Source organism: Lolium perenne, chromosome 2 (assembly GCF_019359855.2).
Source record: "Lolium perenne isolate Kyuss_39 chromosome 2, Kyuss_2.0, whole genome shotgun sequence".
In the NCBI taxonomy this organism is placed as follows: domain Eukaryota; kingdom Viridiplantae; phylum Streptophyta; class Magnoliopsida; order Poales; family Poaceae; genus Lolium; species Lolium perenne.
The window spans coordinates 148,934,595-148,948,056 of record NC_067245.2 but is presented as its reverse complement, the minus strand read 5'-3'; the positions used below and the strand labels follow the sequence as shown (position 1 = coordinate 148,948,056).

General features: G+C 43.2%; 1 long non-coding RNA gene across 2 annotated transcripts; it reads left to right on the top strand.

Annotated features, from left to right (window-relative positions):
- Window positions 1-7,799: 7,799 nt before the first annotated feature.
- Window positions 7,800-10,637, top strand: LOC127321904 (uncharacterized). Of its 2 annotated transcripts, XR_007864399.2 has the most exons (3): window positions 7,800-7,954; window positions 8,043-8,194; window positions 8,666-10,637. It is a non-coding gene; the product is annotated as an uncharacterized lncRNA (long non-coding RNA). The 2 variants fall into 2 exon arrangements; XR_007864398.2 differs by having other exon boundaries at window positions 8,043-10,637.
- The last annotated feature ends 2,825 nt before the right edge of the window (window positions 10,638-13,462 follow it).

Here is a 13,462-nt window from a genome sequence, read left to right as displayed (position 1 = left end):
ATTAACAAATATATTTATGAATTTCGTATAGAAAAACAATATAATTCTAAAAATTAACCAATCTATGATGGTAACTTTGCAAGGAATAAAGCTTAAAGACACGTAATTATAAATTTTTGTTGGTTTATAGATTGATTGTCACACATGTCGTAATAATACAGTTAAAAGTTTGACCGCACCGCCTTCCACTCCCTCCCCTCTCCTCCCTTCCCATCTGATCTTCGCCCCGGATCGTCTTGCGCGAGGTGGCTCCGAGCGACCAAAATCCTAGAAAAGGCTGCCCCGTACTGCTATTAGGGTGTTGCGTTGTTGCAGCGGCCGGCAAGAGGAAGATCAGCCGGGGAGGGAGGGGACTTTTATTACTTAGGCTTTTTTCTTCTCTTTTTTAGCTGTGTGCATACTGCCATTAGGGTGTTTTTTTGTGATCGATGCAACGACGTCAAACGGAATCGGTACCCCGCGCGTATACGGAGGGGCGGGGCCGGCGAGGCGCCGCCCCCGCCCCCTCCGTATACGTGATGCGCGTAAAGCACACGCCCGTTGGGAACCCCAAGAGGAAGGTGTGATGCGTACAGCGGAAAGCTTTTCCCTCAGTAAGAAACCAAGGTTATCGAACCAGTAGGAGTCAAGAAGCACGTTGAAGGTTTGTAACGGCCCAGGGTAGTACCCCTACTAGATTTATTTGTTCTTTTTCTTTTATGCATCATCATATCATCATGCATCAAATCATCCACAAGATTTTATCTTATAAAATTATTTTAAATAAAAATATTTCAGTTTCGCTCTCATATGGTTTTATTAAATCCTCTCTTATCTTTTCTTTTAATAAAAAAAACCCCTCTGCCTCTTCGGGCTCCTCTTTCTATAACCTTGGACCCTAGCACTCCGGTGGCCCAACTCCTCCACCATCTCTCCCTCTCTCCCCAGCAGCATCTGACCTTACCCCTTCGGTGGAAAAGATCTCCTCTGGTTGTCGTCTTCTTCCCCACGAAAGGTGCGTGACCACCTCCACCACGGCACCGAGCCATCTCCACCTGCTCCTTCATCCTCCTCCTTTTAATCCCCACCTCGAGATCCCGCAGAAATCCTAGCCCTTCTCCTCTTGTGCCGCCGCCACATCCACTCTCTTCCCCTCCACCTTCCTTACCCCACTGCCACCATCGTCCTCGTCATGGCACCACCACTACAGACCCTCCCCCGCCGTTCTGAGGGCATCCGCAGATGCGCCTCATCGTTCTCTACCTCCTGGTGCGCGGAATCGTCCCGAGAGGCCCCGAGTTGAGCGCAAGGTCTCCGATTCTTCACGCCGGGCTTCATGCTTCTTCTCCGATTCCGGCCGCCCTCGACCTCCTCCGGCCAAACCGAGCACAACTTCGGTTTCCCCGTGTTCAGGCGCATGATGTCTACTTCCCCCTCCTTTTCCTGTAGACAGTGTTGGGCCTCCAAGAGCAGAGGTTTGTAGAACAGCAGCAAGTTTTCCCTTAAGTGGATCACCCAAGGTTTATCGAACTCAGGGAGGAAGAGGTCAAAGATATCCCTCTCATGCAACCCTGCAACCACAAAGCAAGAAGTCTCTTGTGTCCCCAACACACCTAATAGGTGCACTAGTTCGGCGAAGAGATAGTGAAATACAGGTGGTATAAATAAGTATGAGCAGTAGCAACGGCGCCAGAAAATAGCTTGCTGGCGTGTAGTTGATGGTGGTAGTATTGCAGCAGTAGTAACGCAGTAAAACAGTAAACAAGCAGCGATAGCAGTATTTAGGAACAAGGCCTAGGGATTACACTTTCACTAGTGGACACTCTCAACATTGATCACATAACAGAATAGATAAATGCATACTCTACACTCTTGTTGGATGATGAACACATTGTGTAGGATTACACGAACCCTCAATGCCGGAGTTAACAAGCTCCACAATTAATGTTCATATTTTAGTAACCTTATAGTGTAAGATAGATCAACATAACCAAATAGATCACATCAATACCATCATAGTAATAGTTAACTTCACAATCCACAAGAGATCATGATCATAGCCTACGACAAGAACCACATGGTGCACACACTAGTCACCTTTACACCAATGCAGGAGGAATAGAATACTTTAATAACATCACTAGAGTAGCACATAGATGAATTGTGATACAAAACTCATATGAATCTCAATCATGTAAAGCAGCTCATGAGATTATTGTATTGAGGTACATGGGAGAGAGATGAACCACATAGCTACCGGTACAGCCCCGAGCCTCGATGGAGAACTACTCCCTCCTCATGGGAGCAGCAGCGGTGATGAAGATGGCGGTGGAGATGGCAGCGGTGTCGATGGAGAAGCCTTCCGGGGGCACTTCCCGTTCCCAACAAGGCGTGCCGGAACAGAGACTCCTGTCCCCCAGATCTTGGCCTCGCGATGGCGGCGGCTCTGGAAGGTTTCTGTGGATTTCGTCGAACGTCTCAGGGTTTTCGATCCAGGGGCTTTATATAGGCGAAGAGGCGGCGCAGGAGGGTCGAAGGGGCGACGACACCATAGGGCGGCGCGGCCAGGGCCTGGGCCGCGCCGGCCTATGGTCTGGGGGGCCGATGCCCCCTCCGGTCCTTCCCGGTGTTACGGATGCTTCCGGTGAAAATAGGAACTTGGGCGCTGATTTCGTCCGAATCCGAGAATATTTCGTTACTAGGATTTCTGAAACCAAAAACAGCAGAAACAGAACGGCACTTCGGCATCTTGTTAATAGGTTAGTTCCAGAAAATGCACGAATATGACATAAAGTGTGCATAAAACATGTAGATAACATCAATAATGTGGCATGGAACACAAGAAATTATCGATACGTCAGAGGCGTATCAGCATCCCCAAGCTTAGTTCTGCTCGTCCCGAGCAGGTAAAATGATAACAAAGATAATTTCTGGAGTGACATGCCATCATAACCTTGATCATACTATTTGTAAAGCATATGTAGTGAATGCAGCAATCCAAGACAATGGTAATGACATGAGTAAACAAGTGAATCATATAGCAAAGACTTTTCATGAATAGTACTTCAAGACAAGCATCAATAAGTCTTGCATAAAAGTTAACTCATAAAGCAACAATTCAAAGTAGAGGTATTGAAGCAACACAAAGGAAGATTAAGTTTCAGCGGTTGCTTTCAACTTATAACATGTATATCTCATGGATAATTGTCAACATAGAGTAATATAACAAGTGCAATATGCAAATATGTAGGAATCAATGCACAGTTCACACAAGTGTTTGCTTCTTGAGATGGAGAGAAATAGGTGAACTGACTCAACAATGAAAGTAAAAGAATTGTCCTCCATAGAGGAAAAGCATCGATTGCTATATTTGTGCTAGAGCTTTGATTTTGAAAACATGAAACAATTTTGTCAACGGTAGTAATAAAGCATATGTATCATGTAAATTATATCTTACAAGTTGCAAGCCTCATGCATAGTATACTAATAGTGCCCGCACCTTGTCCTAATTAGCTTGGACTACCGGATCATCACAATGCACATGTTTTAACCAAGTGTCACAAAGGGGTACCTCTATGCCGCCTGTACAAAGGTCTAAGGAGAAAGCTCGCATTGGATTTCTCGCTATTGATTATTCTCAACTTAGACATCCATACCGGGACAACATAGACAACAGATAATGGACTCCTCTTTTATGCATAAGCATGTAACAACAATTAATAATTTTCTCATTTGAGATTGAGGATTGTTGTCCAAAACAGAAACTTCCACCATGGATCATGGCTTTAGTTAGCGGCCCAATGTTCTTCTCTAACAATATGCATGCTTAACCATAAGGTGGTAGATCTCTCTTACTTCAGACAAGACGGACATGCATAGCAACTCACATGAAATTCAACAAAGAGTAGTTGATGGCGTCCCCAGTAAACATGGTTATCGCACAACAAGCAACTTAATAAGAGATAAAGTGCATAATTACATATTCAATACCACAATAGTTTTTAAGCTATTTGTCCCATGAGCTATATATTGCAAAGGTGAATGATGGAATTTTAAAGGTAGCACTCAAGCAATTTACTTTGGATTGGCGGAAAATACCATGTAGTAGGTAGGTATGGTGGACACAAATGGCATAGTGGTTGGCTCAAGTATTTTGGATGCATGAGAAGTATTCCCTCTCGATACAAGGTTTAGGCTAGCAAGGCTTATTTGAAACAAACACAAGGATGAACCGGTGCAGCAAAACTCACATAAAAGACATATTGTAAACATTATAAGACTCTACACCGTCTTCCTTGTTGTTCAAACTCAATACTAGAAATTATCTAGACCTTAGAGAAACCAAATATGCAAACCAAATTTTAGCATGCTCTATGTATTTCTTCATTAATGGGTGCAAAGTATATGATGCAAGAGCTTAAATATGAGCACAACAATTGCCAAGTATCACATTACCCAAGACATTTATAGCAATTACTACATGTATCATTTTCCAATTCCAACCATATAACAATTTAACGAAGAAGAAAACTTCGCCATGAATATTATGAGCTAAGAACACATGTGTTCATATGCAACAGCAGAGCGTGTCTCTCTCCAACACAAGCATGATGTAATCCAATTTATTCAAATATAAACAAAAATAAAAGCATACAGACGCTCCAAGCAAAGCACATAAGATGTGACGGAATAAAAATATAGTTTCAGGGGAGGAACCTGATAATGTTGTCGATGAAGAAGGGGATGCCTTGGGCATCCCCAAGCTTAGACGCTTGAGTCTTCTTGATATATGCAGGGGTGAACCACCGGGGCATCCCCAAGCTTAGACTTTTCACTCTTCTTGATCATAGTATATCATCCTCCTCTCTTGACCCATGAAAACTTCCTTCACACCAAACTTCTCATAAACTTCATTAGAGGGGTTAGTACATAATCAAAAACTCACATGTTCAGAGGTGACACAATCATTCTTAACACTTCTGGACATTTCTCAAAGCTACTGGAAGGTAATGGAACAAAGAAATCCACCCAACACAGCGAAAGAAGCAATGCGAAATAAAAGGCAGAATCTGTCAAAACAGAACAGTCCGTAAAGACGAATTTCTAATAAATACTTCCGTTGCTCAGATCAGAAAACTCAAAACTAATGAAAGTTGCGTACATATCTGAGGAACACGCACGTAAATTGGCATATTTTTCTGATTTTTCTACAGATAGCAAATCCCAGATTCGTGACAGATAGAAATCTGTTTCTGCGCAGAAATCCAAATCTAGTATCAACCTTCGATTAGAGGCTTCACTTGGCACAACAAAACACAAAACTAAGATAAGGAGAGTTTGCTACAGTATTAAACAACTTCCAAGAAACAAATATAAAACAAAATACTGTAGCAAAATAACACATGGGTTATCTCCCAAGAAGTTCTTTCTTTATAGCCATTAAGATGGGCTCAGCAGTTTTAATGATGCACTCGCAAGAAATAATATTTGAAGCAAAAGAGAGCATCAAAAGGCAAATTCAAAACACATTTAAGTCTAACATGCTTCCTATGAAAGGGAATCTTGTAAAGAAACAAGTTCATGAAGAGCAAAGTAGCAAGCATAGGAAGATAAAACAAGTGTAGCTTCAAAAATTTCAGCACATAGAGAGGTGTTTTAGTAACATGAAAATTTCTACAACCATATTTTCCTCTCTCATAATAACTTTCAGTAGCATCATGAGCAAACTCAACAATATAACCATCACATAAAGCATTCTTATCATGAGTCTCATGCATAAAATTATTACTCTCCACATAAGCATAATCAATTTTATTAGTACTAGTGGGAGCAAATTCAACAAAGTAGCTATCATTATTATTCTCATCAAGTGTAAGAGGCATAGTATAATCACAACAAAATTTACTCTCCATAGTAGGTGGCACCAAAAGACCACTATCATTATAATCATCATAAATAGGAGGCAAAGTATCATCAAAGAAAATTTTCTCCTCAATGCTTGGGGGACTAAAAAGATCATGAAAACCAGCTTCCCCAAGCTTAGAACTTTCTATATTATTATCAACAATGGTGTTCAAAGCGTTCATACTAATATTACTACCAGTATGCAAATAAGATTCCATAGGTTTTTTAATTTTCGCATCAAACAATCCATGTTTTAAATCAGGAAACAGAAATAGAAGCTCATTCTTGTCCATTATGCCAAACTAGTGTAAACAAGAAACAAAAAGATGCAATTGCAGGATCTAAAGGAAATAGCTTTGAGTACTTACAGCGCCGGGAAATAGCTTAGTAGCCGAGATCCTGAGTGTGAGTACCTTTTTACCTTTCCTCCCCGGCAACGGCGCCAGAAAATAGCTTGATGTCTACTTCCCCCTCCTTTTCCTGTAGACAGTGTTGGGCCTCCAAGAGCAGAGGTTTGTAGAACAGCAGCAAGTTTTCCCTTAAGTAGATCACCCAAGGTTTATCGAACTCAGGGAGGAAGAGGTCAAAGATATCCCTCTCATGCAACCCTGCAACCACAAAGCAAGAAGTCTCTTGTGTCCCCAACACACCTAATAGGTGCACTAGTTCGGCGAAGAGATAGTGAAATACAGGTGGTATAAATAAGTATGAGCAGTAGCAACGGCGCCAGAAAATAGCTTGCTGGCGTGTAGTTGATGGTGGTAGTATTGCAGCAGTAGTAACGCAGTAAAACAGTAAACAAGCAGCGATAGCAGTATTTAGGAACAAGGCCTAGGGATTACACTTTCACTAGTGGACACTCTCAACATTGATCACATAACAGAATAGATAAATGCATACTCTACACTCTTGTTGGATGATGAACACATTGCGTAGGATTACACGAACCCTCAATGCCGGAGTTAACAAGCTCCACAATTAATGTTCATATTTTAGTAACCTTATAGTGTAAGATAGATCAACATAACCAAATAGATCACATCAATACCATCATAGTAATAGTTAACTTCACAATCCACAAGAGATCATGATCATAGCCTATGACAAGAACCACATGGTGCACACACTAGTCACCTTTACACCAATGCAGGAGGAATAGAATACTTTAATAACATTACTAGAGTAGCACATAGATGAATTGTGATACAAAACTCATATGAATCTCAATCATGTAAAGCAGCTCATGAGATTATTGTATTGAGGTACATGGGAGAGAGATGAACCACATAGCTACCGGTACAGCCCCGAGCCTCGATGGAGAACTACTCCCTCCTCATGGGAGCAGCAGCGGTGATGAAGATGGCGGTGGAGATGGCAGCGGTGTCGATGGAGAAGCCTTCCGGGGGCACTTCCCCGTTCCGGCGGCGTGCCGGAACAGAGACTCCTGTCCCCCAGATCTTGGCCTCGCGATGGCGGCGGCTCTGGAAGGTTTCTGTGGATTTCGTCGAACGTCTCAGGGTTTTCGATCCAGGGGCTTTATATAGGCGAAGAGGCGGCGCAGAGGGTCGAAGGGGCGACGACACCATAGGGCGGCGCGGCCAGGCCTGGGCCGCGCCGGCCTATGGTCTGGGGGCCCAAAGTGCCCCCTCTGGTCCTTCCCGGGTGTTCTGGATGCTTCCGGTGAAAATAGGAACTTGGGCGTTGATTTCGTCCGATTCCGAGAATATTTCGTTACTAGGATTTCTGAAACCAAAAACAGCAGAAAACAGGAACTGGCACTTCGGCATCTTGTTAATAGGTTAGTTCCAGAAAATGCACGAATATGACATAAAGTGTGCATAAAACATGTAGATAACATCAATAATGTGACATGGAACACAAGAAATTATCGATACGTCGGAGGCGTATCAGCGCATCCCCGACACCAACTCGCTCGTCCCGGTTGACCCAAAATCTCCAGATCCGTGCTCATCTGCAAGCTCCGTCATCGCTGCACAAGTTCGTCCTCGACACAGTTTGTTCAAGTTGCACCGCGCCCTTCAATTGACGTGATCGAACTCGTAACACATTGGTTAGCTCCTTGCGTCCGAGACATGAGATCGTGGGTTCAAATCTTGAGCCGGGCTAATTAAGCCATCTTTTTATTCCCTGTGCATCAGATCCAGCGCTTGATGGGCCTTGGACCCAGATCCTCCGACGAAGCCCACCACCCTATGCGTGCAGCTTCTATCTGTCGCCGCTTGCAGGCCATGTCCTGGCCCAGATCTTCCCGATGCAGAACCAAGCCAGATTGGCCCATCACCCCTCTCTGGTTATTCCTCGTCCTTTTTTTTACAGAAAATATTTTAAACTTGCAAAATTCATATCTTCCAAAATATAACTCGAAATAAAACGTTTTATATATGAAAAATGATCAGAAAAACATGAGGAATATGGATATGCCATCCATTCATCTGTTTGCATCTCGCATCATGTCATGACGTGTAGTTTGTGTATGTTTCACCTCACATGTATGCGGAGTATTTCGGAACACCGACTAGGTTTTCCCCGCTCCGTTTAATATTGAAGTAGCTCACCTTTGCCATGTTATGCCATGCTAATCAACAATTAATTTTTCCGGTAGAAATGCAAATCCAACCTTAATTGTTTGTCTGGGGTTTCGACTCCGCTTAAATTGGATAAGTTGCATCGCATCATCGTTGCCATGTCATGCATACCATCTTGATCATGCTAGATCTTATTTATCCTTAGTGGTAAGACTTGCATACGTTGTGTGTTCCAGCATTTGCTTCTTCCCGGATAGGATCGCGAAGTGGTGTGGTGAGATACGACAAGTTCTCCGGATATTCCTCGGCGAGCTTTAACAGACAAGCATTTTCCCTTATACTCTTGTCCCTGCAGGAGTCGCTCACCTATTTTATTTTTGTCTTCTCTCTCATGCTATCATTAAGTTGCGTTCTTGTCACGTGTCCCTTCCACTTGTTACCTCAAGTAGCCTATATTGACTCCACCAACCACCTACAGCTATTGTTTGGTTATCGGGTCTGCCTTGCGAGTCGTAGTGCATGCTAGTGTTGTTTTATCTCGTTACCGTTGTTGTTATCTTATCGGGATATGTTGGGTTGTTGGGAGGTTATCACATGCTATATCAGTTGTTGGAGATACACATGCTTTACTTATTTGTTAACAACTAAAATTGTAAGCAGAGGCATCGGAACTTTGACTTGCTAATGTCCCCTAGGACCCAAGTTCTTGTTATCTGTTCCGAGTTTGAGCGCTCTACCCGTACGTGGGGGAGTGGGACCCCCACCACCCACTACCTTTCCTCGAGTCTGTTTATTGGGAGCCACAACCTTGGTTTTATTTGCTCATATGCACGATATGCACGATTTACTTCCTGTTGCCTTCGGGTGTTTATATTCTGTATTGTACTCATAACGCGGGACTCCTTATCCTTGGCCGGTCGTTAGTGCCCGCCTTGGAAGCCGTCGCAAACCTCTGGGTCCGTATCGGAGTACGGCCGAACTTCGTCACGGGTAGCTTAGTTGGGTGGCTCCCATTAAACTTTCTCTTGCATTGGGAACGGTATTGATGTGAGACTCCACCTGTAGTAAGTGGGTTCGAGCATGCGTATGGTTACATTTGGGCAACCCCTGCAGGGTGTACATCTTATCGATAAGTCGTGTCTGCGGTTATGGACGACTTGGAATTGTATACCTTGATCATAGAACAACTTACACCGTTATCTTGTTGCTAATAATCTGATAATAACTTGCGTAGTAATATAGCCTTACTACAACCGTTACCTAATAAAACTTGTCCACCATTGAGTGCCTTTTACATCGCCTCTTCGCAATTGTTGGAGGGGATATGTGTAATCGGCTGGGTTATGTTTGTGTAGTATTTTATCTGTTACCTTATGCGCTCTCTGACCTTCTCTGATTAGACGAATGTTGTAGAGTGTCTCTACAGGTTTTTAGTGCTTGCGCTGCCGCTTAATGATACGTCTCCGACGTATCGATAATTTCTTATGTTCCATGCCACATTATTGATGATATCTACATGTTTTATGCATACTTTATGTAATATTTATGCATTTTCCGGAACTAACCTATTGACGAGATGCCGAAGTGCCAGTTCCTGTTTTCTGCTGTTTTTGGTTTCAGAAATCCTAGTAAGGAAATATTCTCGGAATTGGACGAAATCAACGCCCAACATCTTAGAAATCCCACGAAGCTTCCAGAACACCCGAGAGCCACCTGAGGAGGGCCCTGTGGGCCCCAGATGATAGGGTGGCGCGGCCCAGGCCTTGGTCGCGCCCCCCTAGTGTGTCATCGCCTCGTCGACCCTCCGACTCCGCCTCTTCTCCTATTTAAAGGTCCCTGACCTAAATCTTCGATACGAAAAAACCACGGTACGAGAAACCTTCCAGAGCCGCCGCCATCGCGAAGCCAAGATCTGGGGGACAGGAGTCTCTGTTCCGACACGCCACCGGGACGGGGAAGTGCCCCCGGAAGGCTTCTCCATCATCTCCACCGCCATCTTCATCACCGCTGCTGTCTCCCATGAGGAGGGAGTAGTTCTCCATCGAGGCTAAGGGTTGTACCGGTAGCTATGTGGTTAATCTCTCTCCCTATGTACTTCAATACAATGATCTCATGAGCTGCCCTACATGATTGAGATTCATATGAGTTTTGTATCACTATTCATCTATGTGCTACTCTAGTGATGTTATTAAATTACTCTATTCCTCCTGCACGGTGTAATGGTGACAGTGTGTGCATCGTGTAGTACTTGGCGTAGGTTATGATTGTAATCTCTTGTGGATTATGAAGTTAATTATTGGTATGATAGTATTGATGTGATCTATGCCTCCTTCATAGTGTGATGGTGACAGTGTGCATGCTATGTTACTACTTGGTGTAATTGCAATGATCTATCTTGCACTCTAAGGTTATTTAAACATGAATATCAAATATTGTGAAGCTTGTTAACTCCGGCATTGAGGGTTCGTGTAATCCTACACAATTAGTGGTGTTCATCATCCAACAAGAGAGTGTAGAGTATAGCATTTATCTGTTCTGTTATGTGATCAATGTTGAGAGTGTCCACTAGTGAAAGTATAATCCCTAGGCCTTGTTCCCAAATACTGCAATCATCACTGCTTGTTTACTGTTTTACTGCATCTCTACTGCCTGCAATATTACCACCATCAATCACACGCCAGTTGTAGCATCAAGCTATTTTCTGGTGCCGTTACTACTGCTCATATATATTCATACCACCTGTATTTCACTATCTCTTCGCCGAACTAGTGCACCTATACATCTGACAAGTGTATTAGGTGTGTTGGGGACACAAGAGACTTCTTGCTTTGTGGTTGCAGGGTTGCATGAGAGGGATATCTTTGACCTCTTCCTCCTTGAGTTCGATAAACCTTGGGTGATCCACTTAAGGGAAACTTGCTGCTGTTCTACAAACATCTGCTCTTGGAGGCCCAACACTGTCTACAAGAATAGAAGCACCCGTAGACATCACTTAACTCCACCATATTGCCTATGACGTTCCTCTTGCGTCCTCTAAGTCCCTTACGTGCCTCAAGTACAAAGGACGACTGGTTGACGAATGCTTATACGTCTTGAAGTCGTGTTAAGTACGAACCCGTACTTATTGCTGCTTCTACGGGATATAACCGGGCAGGTATGAAGATATGTTCGATGAAGACGATGTTAGCAAGGTTACCCTTCCGGCTTGGCCTGGGCAGGGTTATGGACGCCACTGGTTATCTTCAGGACTCTTAGTCCAATTTGTATCTTGTCCGTACTCGGACGTATTTGATCTTCTGTATGATTCGGAACTTTGTATTGTATATTTGTATCTTGACTCGTTGGAGTTGTTGTAATATATGTTTATTGTGGGCTCTATTGTAATCCTGTTGTAATGTTACCGCTCGTGTTAATTCCTCTGGCATCACGGGTGTGATTCGTCGCGCACGTCGTGTCGGAGGGCGTCTCTGGGTCGATATCGTGCAGATTTCGGCGGGATCGCTGGAATCCTGAGGATACCGGTTCCGGGGCGTCACAAGGTTGATGGCGGCGAAGTGTAGTGCGACGCAACACCAGGGATTCCGGCGCCAACGTGGAACCTGCACAACACAACCAAAATACTTTGCCCCAACTTAACAGTGAGGTTGTCAATCTCACCGGCTTGTAGTAACAAAGGATTAGATGTATAGTGTGGATGATGATGTTTGCAGAAAACAGTAGAACAAGTATTGCAGTAGATTGTATTCGATGTAAAAGAATGGACCGGGGTCCACAGTTCACTAGTGGTGTCTCTCCCATAAGAAATAGCATGTTGGGTGAACAAATTACAGTTGGGCAATTGACAAATAAAGATGGCATGACAATGCACATACATGTTATGATGAGTAGTGTGAGATTTAATTGGGCATTACGACAAAGTACATAGACTGCTATCCAACATGCATCTATACCTAAAAAGTCCACCTTCAGGTTATCATCCGAAACCCCCCCCCCCCCAGTATTAAGTTGCAAACAACAGACAATTGCATTAAGTATGGTGCGTAATGTATGAAGGAGATATGCCCAAGAGGCAATAATAAAAGTGGTTATTATATATCTTTATGTTTATGATAAATGTTTATATACCATGCTATAATTGTATTAACCGAAACATTGATACATGTGTGATATGTAAACAACAAAGAGTCCCTAGTATGCCTCTTAACTAGCTTGTTGATTAATGGATGATTAGTTTCATAATCATGCACATTGGATGTTATTAATAACAAGGTTATATCATTGTATGAATGATGTAATGGACACACCCAATTAAGCATAGCATAAGATCACGTCATTAAGTTATTTGCTATAAGCTTTCGATACATAGTTACCTAGTCCTTATGACCATGAGATCATGTAAATCACTTATACCGGAAAGGTACTTTGATTACATCAAACGCCACTGCGTAAATGGGTGGTTATAACGGTGGGATTAAGTATCCGGAAAGTATGAGTTGAGGCATATGGATCAACAGTGGGATTTGTCCATCCCGATGACGGATAGATATACTCTGGGCCCTCTCGGTGGAATGTCGTCTAGTGTCTTGCAAGCATATGAATAAGTTCATAAGAGACCACATACCACGGTACGAGTAAAGAGTACTTGTCAGGAGACGAGGTTGAGCAAGGTATAGAGTGATACCGATGATCAAACCTCGGACAAGTAAAATATCGCGTGACAAAGGGAATTGGTATCGTATGTGAATGGTTCATTCGATCACTAAAAGTCATCGTTGAATATGTGGGAGCCATTATGGATCTCCAGATCCCGCTATTGGTTATTGGTCGGAGAGAGTACTCAACCATGTCCGCATAGTTCGCGAACCGTAGGGTGACACACTTAAAGTTGGATGTTGAAATGGTAAAACTTGAATATGGAATGGAGTTCGAATATTTGTTCGGAGTCCCGGATGAGATCCCGGACATCACGAGGAGTTCCGGAATGGTCCGGAGAATAAGATTCATATATAGGAAGTCATTTTATAAGATTTAAA